Below are 19,914 nucleotides of genomic sequence, written 5' to 3'. Positions count from 1 at the left end.
TGCAGGATATAATAAAAGTCGATGGTAAAGCGCAGCTAACCCAGGAAGTTCGCAGATGCACTGCTCTGCTCCTGCAGTGCGGGTAAACAGCACATATACGTGTGAATGCAGCCTTTAAGGGGGCTCAGAACATTAAGGGTTCATTTACATTTGTAGTTTGGGGGATGGTAAAACCCCATAGTTAAGACCTGTTTTTACCACCCCTGCCCCAACTGCACCCCCTTTAACTGCAGTGGCCAGGGATGTACAAATGTTACAGTATGTGGCATCCTCACAACCTGATTTTAACCCACTAATTCTGTGCAATGCACACAATTGCGACATGGTAGTACAGCAATTAGAGGTTTAAATCAGGTGTGAGGAGGCAACACTGTGCCTGGTGATCTTTGGCTTTTCCCATGTTGTTCAGGTAGATCTCCACCTTTTTATGGTTGCCTTACCCCTGTAGTATAGTAAAAAGCGCAAAAGTTTAATAGGAGCACATGGCAGGCTTCTAAAATTTGAGAAATAAACACATGACAATACTGCCATCCAGTGTCTACAATAAATCATAACTAGTGTACACTAAAAGTCCTCGATTTTTTTGAAAACCATTACTTATCAAAATATGTGCCTCCTATGTCTACCTTTCATCCATATTCCCATCGCACACCAGTGGTGGCTGATGCTCAAAATTTTGGGTGGGGGGGGGGGGGGGGGGGGGAGGGCGCAAAAAAATTTGAAAAAGAAATAATCAATTGCAGCCACTGTGCCCATCAAACGCTGCCACTGTGCCCTCAAATGCTGCCACTGTGCCAACAATTGCAGCCACTGTGCCCATTAAATGCTACCACTGTGCCCATTAAGCGCTGCCAGTGTGCCATCAAATGCTGCCACTGTGCCCATCAAACGCAGCCACTGTGCCCATCAAATGCAGCCACTATGCTAAATGCTGCAACGGTGCCCATCAAATGCTGCCACTGTGCCCATCATATGCTGCAAGTGTGCCCTTGAATGCCTCCAGTGTCACCCTCCGCCTGCTCGCGGTCTGCCCGGCACTTACCCTGTCTTGATGGGGCAGCAGGTGACAGCGGTCAGCGGGGTCCTTCGTGCTTCTCCTGCCGTCCTCTCCTTCTGATAGGCCTCCAATAGAGGCGTCTGTTGTTTCAGCCAATCAGGTGACAGGTAACAGACCCGAGCACTTGATTGGAGGAGAGGTGGTTTAGTGTTAGGAAAGCGAATATGCATTCCCTTTTCTAACACCACTGAGTGACCTGCGAGTGCCCAGCATGGCACTCGGAGGTCACTTTTTTTATGCCTATTAGAGCCTATAGCTCTAATCAGGTGCTTCAAAAACAACCCCACAGCTGTAATTCAAGCACCCGGCGCCTGAAAAGGGGGTGGCAGCAGTGGCCATAGATAGATTCATGCAATGCATGAATCTATTGGTGCTAGAGGAGGTGGCAGGAGGCGCCTGTGTGCCCTTATGGACACACCGCCACTGTTGCACAGGTTCCTGGAATAAGCTCTAAAGTAATGGGTGCTGCCAACTGGAGATTGAAACATGCACAGAACAGTGTAAATATCTGCCAGTGAACCATGGATCTTCAAAGTCTGAACAATCATTTATTGAAGAAAGATCACAGGAGAAGAGTGCAATGTTTTGGAGCCACGCAGGACCCCTTCGTCAGGCTTGTGATCAATAGAAGTTAATTCTAAAGATCTGCAGTGTGTTGGCAAATATTTACACTGTCCTCTGCTAACCTGTGCTATATTACTAGCTGCCTGGCTGTCACTGATCTGGAACTAGCAAGCAACAAGGGATGTCAGAACATCTGAACAGAACACTTGTTTTGGATCAATGAGCCAGAAAGCATTATGGCCAATCGCCAGGCATCTAGCATTTTTAGGAAGGAAGGTCAGAAATAATACTTTAAATATTTGCTTCAGTATATAAAAAGCATTCAGCTTATGGCCCATTAACATAAGGGAGTAAAATATAGAAAGTATCGTAAAATTCATTCAGCCAAGGGTGGGTTGAAAAAAAATATGTTTTTCATAAGAGGAAATACCCTACAGAATCCTAAAAATTTAAGTATAGACATAAAAGCATGCTGTTTTAACATCCCTATCCCCTTCATCCCTAAATGCAAGTTGTCCGTTTTTTTTCCTATTCATCTGGTTATGGCTGCCCAAGCCGGAAAGTTGGGAGTTAATTGTTTTTCCTGGATTATTCTTGGTGGGTTTTTCTGGGTCAGACCCCCCGATCCTGTGTGCTATAAAAAGGATGGCGGTCTGGACCCTGGGAGTCAAGGGGGTCCTTGTTGCTGTTCTGCTGGTTCAATCCCGGCCGGTTCAGGTTGGTCCGACCTGTTCCCTGCCATTACCGGAGTCTGGATTTTGAGTGATGTCAGAGTTCCCACTGCTCAGGAGAATTGCTGGTGCTTGCAGTCCCTCGTTAAAACACCAATCATGGACTTTGCCAAAGAGGGACTCTTTCCAATACAGGTATGCTGGGGCAGCCACAAGTGTTAGGGGAGAGGAATCTTAGGGAAATGTTTGCACTTTATTTCGGAATGTCATTTTTATATGTCAGTGTGTTAATAAATTAAAGTAAAGCGTTTGAAACTTTGCCTTTGCTTGGTCTGAACTTACTAAAGGGGTATAATGCAAGTAACCAGCACATATAGTCTACAGCTCAGATCACTATTCACATTGGGATATGAAGATACTGGTACAAGTGTTCATACAGTTTGAAGATACAGTAGTTACCAAGGATAATGAAGGTTTCTCTAGTGGCCTGTCCTAAGTGTGTACATATGGCAAGTGAGACTCTTGCAGCAAGGGAGATGTTGTTGACACTCCTTCAACAATGATCTGTCTCCCATAGCAATGGAAGCAGATCTGCACTGCCAGGGTCCTCATTCTGTCCATAGGTATGAAAGTGAAGTGCACGCATGTCAGTGCTAGGTTCACAGCAGGGCTCCATACTGCTACTGGGAGTGATGTAGCAGTGATACGCTGGACAGGTGGAGAGGGCATTGGCTCTGCTTGTCCCTCCTAATTGCACAAGTGACCATGGTGAAGTACATGTGTAAGGCAGTAACCCTGTACAAAGTACCTAGTGTAGCCAAGAAGAATCCATCCCAGGGTTGGCCTTTCATGTGATCCTTCCTTGACGCCCAATGAGGAGGAAGAATATGGAGACATGGCGACCAGCCCATCACCCTACACCCCGCAAACATTTGGGCACCCAACGTGGTAGTATGCCTACTGCATACACCTAACCACCACCTCTAAAGTGACCATGGCAAAAGTTAGCTAGTTAGAACTTGTCCATGCTTGCCCAGCAAAAGTCCACGTGAACTGCACCCTGATATTGGCTCCTGCATAAGACTCCATCGCCTGATTGGCAGATATCCTGATAAGGGGCATATATAGCAACCTGACCCAAAAGGGCGCTCAGAAGCTCCACGTGTGTTGCTACCAACGACTATGGCCAGTCACCAGCTCCTGCAGACAGGAATCTCAGCCACCATTGACACTGGGTAACTAGATACGAGCTGGCATATGGGTTTGCCTTATGCCATTCAGGCACCCAGGAAGAGTACTGATCTCTCTGCCAGACTTGCAAGAAATGACTGGTCATCTTCTATCCTTGGGCTTGCTGCCATGTTTATGGAACTGTACCCACTTTTCCCCTTATTTGACTGTATTTAAATACTTATTTCACCCCACGGTTCACTGCAATCAGCCCGAATTCAGATGTAGCCCAGGTTCACATTCAGCTGAACTCACACGATTTCAACCCGGCAATGCATTCTGACTTCAGGGGCGTTTTGACAGAAACCCGCGCAGATGTCTATACAAATCGCCTCCCGAAGTTGCCAAAAGTAGTACAGGAACTACTTTTGGGAATCAGTGCGGTGCCACGCGATTTCGGATTGTGCCATTGTCGGCAATAGCCGCCAATTTGGCATGAGATTTGACGTGTCAAGTTGCATGCCAAAATGTACCAATGTGAACCTAGGCTTAAATAGTGATGGCCGAACGGTTCGCCCGGCGGTCGTTTCGCGGCGAATTTCCGACTTTCGCCGTCCGCGGGTTCGAACGCCTTTTTCCGTCGTTCGCCCCGGCGGACTTACGTGTTTAATGTATACAAGAACTTTAACCTTTCGTGACACGTTTATCATGTGTTACAGGACAACCAATTGAGACATGACAGCTCATGGACACTTGGACATTCCCCCTAACCTATAAATACACCCGATCCGGTGGCCATTTTACATTCTTTCTTCTGTCACTGTAGGGAAAGGATCCTGTGTGGAGTAGGGACAGAGAAAACGCTAGCTATTTGGTACACAAAAGTTCTTTTCAGGACTGGTATAGGTGTTAGGTCAGCAGCCTGAGTTTCTTTTGTCAGTTTAGATAAAGGGACAGAGCGCTGTATGCTGCTATTTTAGGGACAGCTCAGCCAGATTAGTCTTTCTTCATCATCATCATCATCATCATCATTAGCTGTTACTATCAGGTCCACAAAAGAGCTGTTCCAGCTAATCGTTCCAGCCTACTCTTTTTTGCCAATTTGTATAGGGACAGGCAGGAAGCAGTGTTGTCAGGCAGTGAGGATAATTTTAAAGACTTGCTGTTACTATTAGTTCCACAAAGGTTCTTTTCAGGACTGGTATCAGTGGTACGGTAATAGGCTTGTACACGTATAATATTCTTTCTTCCAAATATAGAAAGAATATTATACTTGACTGCTGCCCTTCTGCTGCAGTCTGCTAATCATTCACAACTCACTTGTTCCACAAAGCTCTTTATCAGGACTGGTAACTTGGTCTGTCTAGGGTGCTACGGTACATAGGCTTGGGTGCGGTACAGTCTGCTGTTCTGTAAGGACCGCTATCGGTCCACAATAGATAGGGTTGCCGTGCACTACTGCTGACCGCTGCCCTATACTGCAGCAGTCCTTCAGCGGTATAGGGACTGACGCACAGTCTGCTAAACACTAATACACAACCTGCTTGGTCCACAAAAGTTCTTATAAGGACTGGTAACTTGGTATAGGGTGCTACGGTACATAGGCCTGAGTGCGTTACAGTCTGCTGTTCTGTAAGGACCGCTATCGGTCCACAATACATAGGGTTGCCGTGCACTACTGCTGACCGCTGCCCTATACTGCAGCAGTCCTTCATTGGTATAGGGACTGACGTACAGTCTGCTAATCACTAACACACAACCTGCTTGGTCCACAAAAGTTCTTATAAGGACTGGTAACTTGGTATAGGGTGCTACGGTACATAGGCCTGAGTGCAGTACAGTCTGCTGTTCTGTAAGGACCGCTATCGGTCCACAATACATAGGGTTGCCGTGCACTACTGCTGACCGCTGCCCTATACTGCAGCAGTCCTTCAGCGGTATAGGGACTGACGCACAGTCTGCTAATCACTAACACACAACCTGCTTGGTCCACAAAAGTTCTTATAAGGACTGGTAACTTGGTATAGGGTGCTACGGTACATAGGCCTGAGTGCGTTACAGTCTGCTGTTCTGTAAGGACCGCTATCGGTCCACAATACATAGGGTTGCCGTGCACTACTGCTGACCGCTGCCCTATACTGCAGCAGTCCTTCAGCGGTATAGGGACTGACGCACAGTCTGCTAATCACTAACACACAACCTGCTTGGTCCACAAAAGTTCTTATAAGGACTGGTAACTTGGTATAGGGTGCTACGGTACATAGGCCTGAGTGCGTTACAGTCTGCTGTTCTGTAAGGACCGCTATCGGTCCACAATACATAGGGTTGCCGTGCACTACTGCTGACCGCTGCCCTATACTGCAGCAGTCCTTCAGCGGTATAGGGACTGACGCACAGTCTGCTAATCACTAACACACAACCTGCTTGGTCCACAAAAGTTCTTATAAGGACTGGTAACTTGGTATAGGGTGCTACGGTACATAGGCCTGAGTGCAGTACAGTCTGCTGTTCTGTAAGGACCGCTATCGGTCCACAATACATAGGGTTGACGTGCACTACTGCTGACCGCTGCCCTATACTGCAGCAGTCCTTCAGCGGTATAGGGACTGACGCACAGTCTGCTAATCACTAACACACAACCTGCTTGGTCCACAAAAGTTCTTATAAGGACTGGTAACTTGGTATAGGGTGCTACGGTACATAGGCCTGAGTGCGTTACAGTCTGCTGTTCTGTAAGGACCGCTATCGGTCCACAATACATAGGGTTGCCGTGCACTACTGCTGACCGCTGCCCTATACTGCAGCAGTCCTTCATTGGTATAGGGACTGACGTACAGTCTGCTAATCACTAACACACAACCTGCTTGGTCCACAAAAGTTCTTATAAGGACTGGTAACTTGGTATAGGGTGCTACGGTACATAGGCCTGAGTGCGTTACAGTCTGCTGTTCTGTAAGGACCGCTATCGGTCCACAATACATAGGGTTGCCGTGCACTACTGCTGACCGCTGCCCTATACTGCAGCAGTCCTTCATTGGTATAGGGACTGACGTACAGTCTGCTAATCACTAACACACAACCTGCTTGGTCCACAAAAGTTCTTATAAGGACTGGTAACTTGGTATAGGGTGCTACGGTACATAGGCCTGAGTGCAGTACAGTCTGCTGTTCTGTAAGGACCGCTATCGGTCCACAATACATAGGGTTGCCGTGCACTACTGCTGACCGCTGCCCTATACTGCAGCAGTCCTTCAGCGGTATAGGGACTGACGCACAGTCTGCTAATCACTAACACACAACCTGCTTGGTCCACAAAAGTTCTTATAAGGACTGGTAACTTGGTATAGGGTGCTACGGTACATAGGCCTGAGTGCGTTACAGTCTGCTGTTCTGTAAGGACCGCTATCGGTCCACAATACATAGGGTTGCCGTGCACTACTGCTGACCGCTGCCCTATACTGCAGCAGTCCTTCATTGGTATAGGGACTGACGTACAGTCTGCTAATCACTAACACACAACCTGCTTGGTCCACAAAAGTTCTTATAAGGACTGGTAACTTGGTATAGGGTGCTACGGTACATAGGCCTGAGTGCAGTACAGTCTGCTGTTCTGTAAGGACCGCTATCGGTCCACAATACATAGGGTTGACGTGCACTACTGCTGACCGCTGCCCTATACTGCAGCAGTCCTTCAGCGGTATAGGGACTGACGCACAGTCTGCTAATCACTAACACACAACCTGCTTGGTCCACAAAAGTTCTTATAAGGACTGGTAACTTGGTATAGGGTGCTACGGTACATAGGCCTGAGTGCGTTACAGTCTGCTGTTCTGTAAGGACCGCTATCGGTCCACAATACATAGGGTTGCCGTGCACTACTGCTGACCGCTGCCCTATACTGCAGCAGTCCTTCATTGGTATAGGGACTGACGTACAGTCTGCTAATCACTAACACACAACCTGCTTGGTCCACAAAAGTTCTTATAAGGACTGGTAACTTGGTATAGGGTGCTACGGTACATAGGCCTGAGTGCGTTACAGTCTGCTGTTCTGTAAGGACCGCTATCGGTCCACAATACATAGGGTTGCCGTGCACTACTGCTGACCGCTGCCCTATACTGCAGCAGTCCTTCATTGGTATAGGGACTGACGTACAGTCTGCTAATCACTAACACACAACCTGCTTGGTCCACAAAAGTTCTTATAAGGACTGGTAACTTGGTATAGGGTGCTACGGTACATAGGCCTGAGTGCAGTACAGTCTGCTGTTCTGTAAGGACCGCTATCGGTCCACAATACATAGGGTTGCCGTGCACTACTGCTGACCGCTGCCCTATACTGCAGCAGTCCTTCAGCGGTATAGGGACTGACGCACAGTCTGCTAATCACTAACACACAACCTGCTTGGTCCACAAAAGTTCTTATAAGGACTGGTAACTTGGTATAGGGTGCTACGGTACATAGGCCTGAGTGCGTTACAGTCTGCTGTTCTGTAAGGACCGCTATCGGTCCACAATACATAGGGTTGCCGTGCACTACTGCTGACCGCTGCCCTATACTGCAGCAGTCCTTCATTGGTATAGGGACTGACGTACAGTCTGCTAATCACTAACACACAACCTGCTTGGTCCACAAAAGTTCTTATAAGGACTGGTAACTTGGTATAGGGTGCTACGGTACATAGGCCTGAGTGCAGTACAGTCTGCTGTTCTGTAAGGACCGCTATCGGTCCACAATACATAGGGTTGACGTGCACTACTGCTGACCGCTGCCCTATACTGCAGCAGTCCTTCAGCGGTATAGGGACTGACGCACAGTCTGCTAATCACTAACACACAACCTGCTTGGTCCACAAAAGTTCTTATAAGGACTGGTAACTTGGTATAGGGTGCTACGGTACATAGGCCTGAGTGCGTTACAGTCTGCTGTTCTGTAAGGACCGCTATCGGTCCACAATACATAGGGTTGCCGTGCACTACTGCTGACCGCTGCCCTATACTGCAGCAGTCCTTCATTGGTATAGGGACTGACGTACAGTCTGCTAATCACTAACACACAACCTGCTTGGTCCACAAAAGTTCTTATAAGGACTGGTAACTTGGTATAGGGTGCTACGGTACATAGGCCTGAGTGCGTTACAGTCTGCTGTTCTGTAAGGACCGCTATCGGTCCACAATACATAGGGTTGCCGTGCACTACTGCTGACCGCTGCCCTATACTGCAGCAGTCCTTCATTGGTATAGGGACTGACGTACAGTCTGCTAATCACTAACACACAACCTGCTTGGTCCACAAAAGTTCTTATAAGGACTGGTAACTTGGTATAGGGTGCTACGGTACATAGGCCTGAGTGCAGTACAGTCTGCTGTTCTGTAAGGACCGCTATCGGTCCACAATACATAGGGTTGCCGTGCACTACTGCTGACCGCTGCCCTATACTGCAGCAGTCCTTCATTGGTATAGGGACTGACGTACAGTCTGCTAATCACTAACACACAACCTGCTTGGTCCACAAAAGTTCTTATAAGGACTGGTAACTTGGTATAGGGTGCTACGGTACATAGGCCTGAGTGCGTTACAGTCTGCTGTTCTGTAAGGACCGCTATCGGTCCACAATACATAGGGTTGCCGTGCACTACTGCTGACCGCTGCCCTATACTGCAGCAGTCCTTCATTGGTATAGGGACTGACGTACAGTCTGCTAATCACTAACACACAACCTGCTTGGTCCACAAAAGTTCTTATAAGGACTGGTAACTTGGTATAGGGTGCTACGGTACATAGGCCTGAGTGCAGTACAGTCTGCTGTTCTGTAAGGACCGCTATCGGTCCACAATACATAGGGTTGCCGTGCACTACTGCTGACCGCTGCCCTATACTGCAGCAGTCCTTCAGCGGTATAGGGACTGACGCACAGTCTGCTAATCACTAACACACAACCTGCTTGGTCCACAAAAGTTCTTATAAGGACTGGTAACTTGGTATAGGGTGCTACGGTACATAGGCCTGAGTGCGTTACAGTCTGCTGTTCTGTAAGGACCGCTATCGGTCCACAATACATAGGGTTGCCGTGCACTACTGCTGACCGCTGCCCTATACTGCAGCAGTCCTTCATTGGTATAGGGACTGACGTACAGTCTGCTAATCACTAACACACAACCTGCTTGGTCCACAAAAGTTCTTATAAGGACTGGTAACTTGGTATAGGGTGCTACGGTACATAGGCCTGAGTGCAGTACAGTCTGCTGTTCTGTAAGGACCGCTATCGGTCCACAATACATAGGGTTGACGTGCACTACTGCTGACCGCTGCCCTATACTGCAGCAGTCCTTCAGCGGTATAGGGACTGACGCACAGTCTGCTAATCACTAACACACAACCTGCTTGGTCCACAAAAGTTCTTATAAGGACTGGTAACTTGGTATAGGGTGCTACGGTACATAGGCCTGAGTGCGTTACAGTCTGCTGTTCTGTAAGGACCGCTATCGGTCCACAATACATAGGGTTGCCGTGCACTACTGCTGACCGCTGCCCTATACTGCAGCAGTCCTTCATTGGTATAGGGACTGACGTACAGTCTGCTAATCACTAACACACAACCTGCTTGGTCCACAAAAGTTCTTATAAGGACTGGTAACTTGGTATAGGGTGCTACGGTACATAGGCCTGAGTGCGTTACAGTCTGCTGTTCTGTAAGGACCGCTATCGGTCCACAATACATAGGGTTGCCGTGCACTACTGCTGACCGCTGCCCTATACTGCAGCAGTCCTTCATTGGTATAGGGACTGACGTACAGTCTGCTAATCACTAACACACAACCTGCTTGGTCCACAAAAGTTCTTATAAGGACTGGTAACTTGGTATAGGGTGCTACGGTACATAGGCCTGAGTGCAGTACAGTCTGCTGTTCTGTAAGGACCGCTATCGGTCCACAATACATAGGGTTGCCGTGCACTACTGCTGACCGCTGCCCTATACTGCAGCAGTCCTTCAGCGGTATAGGGACTGACGCACAGTCTGCTAATCACTAACACACAACCTGCTTGGTCCACAAAAGTTCTTATAAGGACTGGTAACTTGGTATAGGGTGCTACGGTACATAGGCCTGAGTGCGTTACAGTCTGCTGTTCTGTAAGGACCGCTATCGGTCCACAATACATAGGGTTGCCGTGCACTACTGCTGACCGCTGCCCTATACTGCAGCAGTCCTTCATTGGTATAGGGACTGACGTACAGTCTGCTAATCACTAACACACAACCTGCTTGGTCCACAAAAGTTCTTATAAGGACTGGTAACTTGGTATAGGGTGCTACGGTACATAGGCCTGAGTGCAGTACAGTCTGCTGTTCTGTAAGGACCGCTATCGGTCCACAATACATAGGGTTGACGTGCACTACTGCTGACCGCTGCCCTATACTGCAGCAGTCCTTCAGCGGTATAGGGACTGACGTACAGTCTGCTAATCACTAACACACAACCTGCTTGGTCCACAAAAGTTCTTATAAGGACTGGTAACTTGGTATAGGGTGCTACGGTACATAGGCCTGAGTGCGTTACAGTCTGCTGTTCTGTAAGGACCGCTATCGGTCCACAATACATAGGGTTGCCGTGCACTACTGCTGACCGCTGCCCTATACTGCAGCAGTCCTTCATTGGTATAGGGACTGACGTACAGTCTGCTAATCACTAACACACAACCTGCTTGGTCCACAAAAGTTCTTATAAGGACTGGTAACTTGGTATAGGGTGCTACGGTACATAGGCCTGAGTGCAGTACAGTCTGCTGTTCTGTAAGGACCGCTATCGGTCCACAATACATAGGGTTGACGTGCACTACTGCTGACCGCTGCCCTATACTGCAGCAGTCCTTCAGCGGTATAGGGACTGACGTACAGTCTGCTAATCACTAACACACAACCTGCTTGGTCCACAAAAGTTCTTATAAGGACTGGTAACTTGGTATAGGGTGCTACGGTACATAGGCCTGAGTGCGTTACAGTCTGCTGTTCTGTAAGGACCGCTATCGGTCCACAATACATAGGGTTGCCGTGCACTACTGCTGACCGCTGCCCTATACTGCAGCAGTCCTTCATTGGTATAGGGACTGACGTACAGTCTGCTAATCACTAACACACAACCTGCTTGGTCCACAAAAGTTCTTATAAGGACTGGTAACTTGGTATAGGGTGCTACGGTACATAGGCCTGAGTGCGTTACAGTCTGCTGTTCTGTAAGGACCGCTATCGGTCCACAATACATAGGGTTGCCGTGCACTACTGCTGACCGCTGCCCTATACTGCAGCAGTCCTTCAGCGGTATAGGGACTAAGAGTTTTGTCACAGGGTGATTTAAAAAATGACAGGCAGAGGAAGAGGCAGGCCCTTCCGCAGGGGTGGTAGGGGTAGGGCAGGAGCAACAGCCTTGAGCCAAAGTGGGAAGTTGCAGAAGGTGCGTTCAATTACTTTAAAGGACGCACCAGACTTGGTTGAGTGGCTCACTCAGCCTTATTCTTCTGCACCCTCCTCATCCTCTCGATCTGCACCCTCTTCTTCACTCTCTGCTATGTGCACCCCCAAAGACACTACCACCAACAACACCACCACCACCACATACCTTCCGCTTGAGTGCAAATGGGGGCCTTCATGCTCCAGTGTTTTAATAGGGACCCCCGTATAAAAAGCATGAGGGTCAAGGACCAGTACTGGGTGGCAACGTACTTAGATCCCCGGTACAAACACAAAATGGCGGAAATGTTACCGCCGTCGCAGAGGGCTGTCAGAATGCAGCACTTCCAGGCCTTGCTTCGAGAAATGCTGCATTCTGCTTTTGCGTGCGCTGGCAGAGGAGCAATTCCCACTCCCAGAGAAGGATTTGCGGGTACCAATCCAACAGCGCCTGCAAGAAGAGGCCGGTTTGAAGATGTGTTGGTGACTTCGGATATGAGGTCATTCTTTCAGCCGACCCATCGACAGGTGTCATCCGGATCCAGCATCAGGGAACGCCTAGACCGTCAGGTGTCCGACTACATTGGGTTAACGGCCGATGTGGACGCTCTGAGGAGTGATGAACCCCTAGACTACTGGGTGGGCAGGCTTGACCTCTGGCCAGAGCTTGCCCAATTTGCAATCGAACTGTTGGCTTGCCCCTCATCCAGTGTCCTGTCCGAAAGGACGTTCAGCGCAGCAGGGGGGATTGTGACCGATAAGCGTACTCGCCTAGCTCACCACAGTGTTAACTACCTCACATTTCTAAAAATGAATGAGGCATGGATCTCGGAGGAATTCAACACATGTGATCAGTAGACCATGTATATGTCTATAAACAATTTTTGGAATCAAGCACACAGACCTTCTTAATTCATTTGGCTCACTTCCCTGACCCAAAAAAGCACACCGTACTATATGCCCCTACCCTCCTCTTTGAAGAGGTTGAGCGGTGTCATATTTCTACTGGGGCTGCTTATTATGAGGGGTTCCCACCATCCCTGTGCTGTGCTGACTTCCTCCTGGGTGTTCTTATTATGAGGGGCTCCCACCATCCCTGTGCTGTGCTGACTTCCTCCTGGGGGTTCTTATTATGAGGGGCTCCCACCATCCCTGTGCTGTGCTGACTTCCTCCTGGGGGTTCTTATTATGAGGGGATCACACCATCCCTGTGCTGTGCTGACTTCCTCCAGGGGCTGCTTACGGTGCTGCTGTCAGCGCTGTATGTCACGGAGCTGCTGTCAGCGCTGTATGTCACGGAGCTGCTGTCAGCGCTGTATGTCACGGAGCTGCTGTCAGCGCTGTATGTCACGGAGCTGCTGTCAGCGCTGTATGTCACGGAGCTGCTGTCAGCGCTGTATGTCACGGAGCTGCTGTCAGCGCTGTATGTCACGGAGCTGCTGTCAGCGCTGTATGTCACGGAGCTGCTGTCAGCGCTGTATGTCACGGTGCTGCTGTCAGCGCTGTATGTCACGGAGCTGCTGTCAGCGCTGTATGTCACGGAGCTGCTGTCAGCGCTGTATGTCACGGTGCTGCTGTCAGCGCTGTATGTCACGGAGCTGCTGTCAGCGCTGTATGTCACGGAGCTGCTGTCAGCGCTGTATGTCACGGAGCTGCTGTCAGCGCTGTATGTCACGGAGCTGCTGTCAGCGCTGTATGTCACGGAGCTGCTGTCAGCGCTGTATGTCACGGTGCTGCTGTCAGCGCTGTATGTCACGGAGCTGCTGTCAGCGCTGTATGTCACGGAGCTGCTGTCAGTGCTGTATGTCACGGAGCTGCTGTCAGCGCTGTATGTCACGGTGCTGCTGTCAGCGCTGTATGTCACGGAGCTGCTGTCAGCGCTGTATGTCACGGAGCTGCTGTCAGCGCTGTATGTCACGGTGCTGCTGTCAGCGCTGTATGTCACGGAGCTGCTGTCAGCGCTGTATGTCACGGAGCTGCTGTCAGCGCTGTATGTCACGGAGCTGCTGTCAGCGCTGTATGTCACGGAGCTGCTGTCAGCGCTGTATGTCACGGAGCTGCTGTCAGCGCTGTATGTCACGGTGCTGCTGTCAGCGCTGTATGTCACGGAGCTGCTGTCAGCGCTGTATGTCACGGAGCTGCTGTCAGTGCTGTATGTCACGGAGCTGCTGTCAGCGCTGTATGTCACGGAGCTGCTGTCAGCGCTGTATGTCACGGAGCTGCTGTCAGCGCTGTATGTCACGGTGCTGCTGTCAGCGCTGTATGTCACGGAGCTGCTGTCAGCGCTGTATGTCACGGAGCTGCTGTCAGTGCTGTATGTCACGGAGCTGCTGTCAGCGCTGTATGTCACGGAGCTGCTGTCAGCGCTGTATGTCACGGAGCTGCTGTCAGCGCTGTATGTCACGGTGCTGCTGTCAGCGCTGTATGTCACGGAGCTACTGTCAGCGCTGTATGTCACGGAGCTGCTGTCAGCGCTGTATGTCACGGAGCTGCTGTCAGCGCTGTATGTCACGGAGCTGCTGTCAGCGCTGTATGTCACGGAGCTGCTGTCAGCGCTGTATGTCACGGTGCTGATGTCAGTGCTCTGTATTACGGTGCTGCTGTCAGTGCTCTGTATCTCCTGCACCCTCTTGTTTGCCTACCCTGGTCCCTGACCTTCCCTCTCCTCCATTGCCTTCATTAGCTCCATAGTCCTGAATTGTCAGAACAATTTCCCAAATAAAAAAAAAATGCTTGTAGTTATCGATCCCAAATTCACCTCATACATGTATTATGCTATTGTCCAGGTGGTGGGACTACGTGCTACCCCCTAATAATTACCCCGTGGCCGCAAATTCGACCTAAAGGTTTGCGAAATTCGCCTCCCATTGAAGTCAATGGAGCCCGCGGCGAACGGTCGTTTTCGCGAACGTTTGTGCCCGTTCGCGTTTCGCGTTCGCGAAACGTCCCGTCGGAAGTTCGTCCATCACTAGGCTTAAACACATAGTAATGGGATTGATGACTTAATAAAAAAAAATGCATACTGTATACTAGATCTTTTGAGGCTGGTATTTGTTTTAAGGGTGTACCTTATACAAAAAAAAAGTGTGAAAGTCCCCCAGGTATGGATTTTGAAGGGGGACTCCATGCAAAAAAAGAAAAAAAAATGTGAGGCCCCCCTAAAAACCCATACAAGGCCCTTAAAGAAAAACTATCCAGAGAAGTGTTAATTGTCATAATTCATTCACATAACTCATATATATCATGCCACTTATTCATACAGCACTGTTTTGTGTGCACATGATCTTTCCCTGTTATTTGCCATTTGCGGGGAAAGATCTTTGGGAGGGGCTTCTACTACTCTGCTGATCTATGCTCTCTACAGTATGAGTCTGTTTGCACAGCTCTGATTGGTGCTGTGACAGTCACATGACAAAAAAAAAAGGGAGTTTCAGAAGAGTAATTCAAATTAAATTATATTATAGCTCCCTGTAAATCTTTATTGAACATTAAATGTGTATTTTTTGTCCATTAATATGGTGTAGGGGGAGTTAAAGATGATTCACACTAAGACCCCTTTCACACTGCCAGCGTTTTTCAGGTGCTACAGTGCTAAAAATAGTGCTTGTATAGCGCCTGAAAAAAGCGGCTCCTTTCACTCCATTGTGAAAGCCAGAGGGCCTGCTCCGGTGGCGTTTTATGGGCGGATTTAACCCCTTTTCGGCTGCTAGTGGGGGGTAAAAACCGCCCCGCTAGCAACTGAATAGCCCCGCTAAAACTAAAAAAATAGTGCTGCTTTACCGCCGACGCCCATCCACGGCTCGGTGTGAAAGGGCTCTAACTTTCATGTTGTTCAGACAGCATCTATATCCAAGGCTCTTTTTTAACTTTACAGGTATTTGCAATTGTATTAGATATATTTACTACTGATTTATATTAAAACTGGAGAGTGCAAAATCTGGTGCACCTGTGCATGGTAGCCAATCGGCTTCTAATTCAGATTGTTTAATTAAGTTTAAAAAAAACAAAAAAAAACTAAAAAAAAAAAAAAAAAATATATATATATATATATATATATATATATATATATATATATATATATATATATATATATATATATTACAAACTGATTGGTTTTTATGCACAGATGCACCATATTTTGCACTCTCCAGTTTTAGTAAATCAACCCCTAAGCTTTTTGTGAGTCTTAATGAATGTAATCAATCAGCATACTATACACCCCTATAATGTTTAATAGTAGGAGGACATGGAGGAGGAGGGAGGGAGTGTAATTTACCACTGTGTATTCGCCCACACGTGTGACTCTCTAGTCATGTAGGTTTCATAGATAAGAAAAATTAGTAAACGAAAAGCTTACAAGGGAACTGATATATGAGCATGCTCTGTAGAAGATACCAGCTGGTCTACACAATCTCAGCCGGCAGTGGTACACAGAATATGGAAAGGACAGTTGAAGGCAGTATATTTCACTCTGCGCAAAATGAGTAATAAAAAAAGAAAAGTAACAAATCCCCATGACAATTATGTGTGAGATAGAAAAATTCAGTGTTAATAAGTAAAATGTGTTAAAGGCTAGAGCTGCTACCACTTAAAACAGTGTATACACCACACTATTGATAGCTCTTAGCCCTTGAAAACACGGTTGGACATTCTGACGGAAAATGTCCGATCGGACCGTGTTGTCGGATAATCCGACTGTGTGTGGGCTCCATCGGACTGTTTCCATTGCAATATCCGACGGACAAAGTTTTAGAGCTGGGCTATAAAACTTTCCGAATCAAATAGTTGTGGGGAAGGGGAAAAGGGAATAAGAGTGCAGATTTGTCCACTAATAAAGGGTTACTTTAATTCTACCCCTATTGAATCCTTAATTAAGGTATTGATGCCGTAACCAAATAGCATATGGAAAGAAGGGGGAAGCGCAGTTCGATTAGCACGGACTGCAAAAGGGGTTACTTTGGGCACCAAAAAAAATATTTCAAAAAGAGGTTAATTCATACAAAAATTATATTTTATTTTAATATTTTAAATATCATGATTAACCATAATTAAATTACTAAAAAAACAAGGGCAATTCATAAAGAATACCCATATTCAAAATAGACAGTACATATATCGTGAAAGACAGACTACCGACAGGACATAAATAACACACACAACAAACACAGAAAATTACGCTGGTCTGGACCAATTGCTGCTAGTTGCCGTGAGTAATTATGGTAAACTAATTCGACCTGGAGAAATGCTCACAATGTCAATTAAACGTTTACCAGGCAGTCAACAGCAATCTAAGGGGAGAAACTAATATTAAATTACAGCTATTACTATCAGCCTGGTTACTAGCTGGATTTGTAACAGAACGTTCATTTAGTAATTATAAATATAAATATAAAGTTCATTCTCCAATGTTAGTATAAACAATTTCCAAGGATTTTCAGCTTAGTTCAAGCTACTTTGTTTCAAGAAAGTTTTTCCAAGACAAATATCTGTTCCAGGAAGCCACAAAAGGCTAGTATATTACAAACCGACTGAGTTGTTTCAGACCCGGAGGCTGTTCTTTTTAATTAAATCAATAGACGCTGCAGTATCCCAATAATTCAACAAATGGTTTTAAATATTCATGTATATATCGCATACATTACCACAGCCCTCCTGGGCACTGTTGTTCGGTTCTCTGTAAAGATAAAGCTGTCCAGTCTTTCAGAATTTACTTAGCAGGCATGTCATTGGCTCTACCGAGCCGAATTTTACAAAGTCCACAGAGTGTACACCACTCACTGGCCGACCGCACGCCGTTCGTTATCGTTTCAAATGTGGATTAGTTTTGGCGGCACGAAGAAAAAGTCCTCTGCTGTTGGTAGTTCAGTGCACATAACCCGCACGAGCAGACCAAAGCTTACAGAAGCACCAATCATCCATGTAAGGGAGAAATATTTTGTTTTTGGAAAAAGAGAAACTCTCCGTATATCAAGCTGCATCCACTGTCTCCAACCTATGCAAGGTTCGTCCAGCGTCCGGATGTGATATTTAAAATAAAATATAATATAATTATAAAATATAATTTTTGTATGAATTAACCTCTTTTTGAAATATTTTTTTTGGTGCCCAAAGTAACCCCTTTTGCAGTCCGTGCTAATCGAACTGTGCTTCCCCCTTCTTTCCATATAAAACTTTCCGACAACATGATCCGATCGGACTTTGTCCGATTGTGTGTAGAGAATTCCGATCGGACAAAGTGCCACGCATGCTCAGATCAAATTCCTAGACCAAAGCTATTGGCTACTAGCCTGAACGTAGTCCCGTCGTAATGAACTAACGTCATCTCGTTCTGAACGATCGGATTTTCCAACAACTTTGTCCGACTGTGTGTATGCAGCACAAGTTTCAGGCAAAATCCGACGGATTTTGTTGTCGGAATGTCCGACCGTGTGTACAAGGGCTTAGAGATACTCACCAAAAATCATCAGTATAAAAATAAATAAATATCAAATCTTAATGTGAAAAAATGCAAATATATGAATAAATATAACTAATATATCCGCATTATATCCAAAATATACTTCAGGTACAAAAAATTTTTTTTTTATTAAATACCATTTGTGCAAATGTAAAAATTATTATTTAACCAACCAACCAATTATTCCAACCAGCCAACCATGATTGAGGTGTCTGGGGCGAGCAGCATGTGTTCGAGGTGGGGGACGGGTAGGGTGGGGGGTTGGGGGGTTGGGGGATACTTATGTAGGCAAGCCTGCGGTAACTTGAGTGTTGTATATGGCTTTGGCTTTACTATATATGTATGAGATGACGTTTTTTTTGTGAATTGTGAAAGCTATTGTAGATCTGTGTTTTAAAAAAATTTAATAAAGAGAAATTAGTTTAAAAAAAAAAAAAGTATTATATAAGAATATAAATATATATGTATATACAGTGTATGTATATATATATATATATATTGTAATGGACGCCGTGGCTGGGTCCTGGAAGGACGCTATATTTCCCCTCTGTTTGGGTTGTGCTCTCTTTAAGGGAATACAATTGATTAACCCACCTGTTAAGGCAGTGTCTTTAAAAAGCAAGACAGGAAGTTGTAGAGTGGTGTGGAAGGTGGAGGAGTGTGAACAGCTTGCTGCTGGCTGAAGAGTGGTTTGCCCTGTGGGAGACTGTAGTCCGTGTAAGGGACTGGGAAAGGCTGACAACCTTGAGAGTCAGGAAGACTAAGGAAGTCGGTGAGTCCAGGGGGCTGGAAAGAGTTGACAAATCTGTTGGGAGCAAGCAGAGGAACTGTTGACAATTGAGAGCCAGGTGGCTTGGTATGTTCATTTGTGTGCTGAATGAATTTAAACCCCTGCGTGGGATTACTGGATGAACTAAATATTTTTGTTTTCTTATAATAAACGTGGGCTACCAGGCCCTTAACCATAAAACGCCTGCCTGATGTAGACTAAAACGTGCATCTACCAATTGTGCTTAATCACCCCAACATTACAATATATATATATATATATATATATATATATAGTTCAAAAGTCCACGTGTACAATGTGCCACTAAGAATCAACAGACGCTTGTGCAAAAAAAATATATAACTATCAAAACACAGTTCACATGGGGTCGTGGCTTGGACATGGCCGAGTGAGAAAGAGCTCCTCACAGACCGCAGCTACATTAGCGCTTACCGGGATGAGGCACTTATTGCACAATCACGGTGTCCACTGCGATGTCTCAGTGCCGGAGAGCCTCCTCACAGCCATTGGGGTCCGAGAAACGGGGCAAGGGCTCCATAAACTCATTCTCTGGTGCATAGTGCAGCCGCATGGCAGGACATCCAAAATGGCACTCAGGAAGGATTGTGGGAGAGATGCTGCAGAGAAAACCAGAGCCTCCCAGCACCCTGCTGTTTCTCCTATTGCATCTCCACAGCTGGTAAGAGATACGGCTCCTGCTGCCTCCCCTAGCCCTTCAGCCTCACAAAGGCAGGGTTCAGATATATCAGAGCTGGTGGG

Source organism: Lithobates pipiens, unplaced genomic scaffold (assembly GCF_037356315.1).
Source record: "Lithobates pipiens isolate NorthernLeopardFrog02 unplaced genomic scaffold, aLitPip1_a1.2 Scaffold_25, whole genome shotgun sequence".
In the NCBI taxonomy this organism is placed as follows: domain Eukaryota; kingdom Metazoa; phylum Chordata; class Amphibia; order Anura; family Ranidae; genus Lithobates; species Lithobates pipiens.
Note: the sequence above shows the minus strand (reverse complement) of the source record.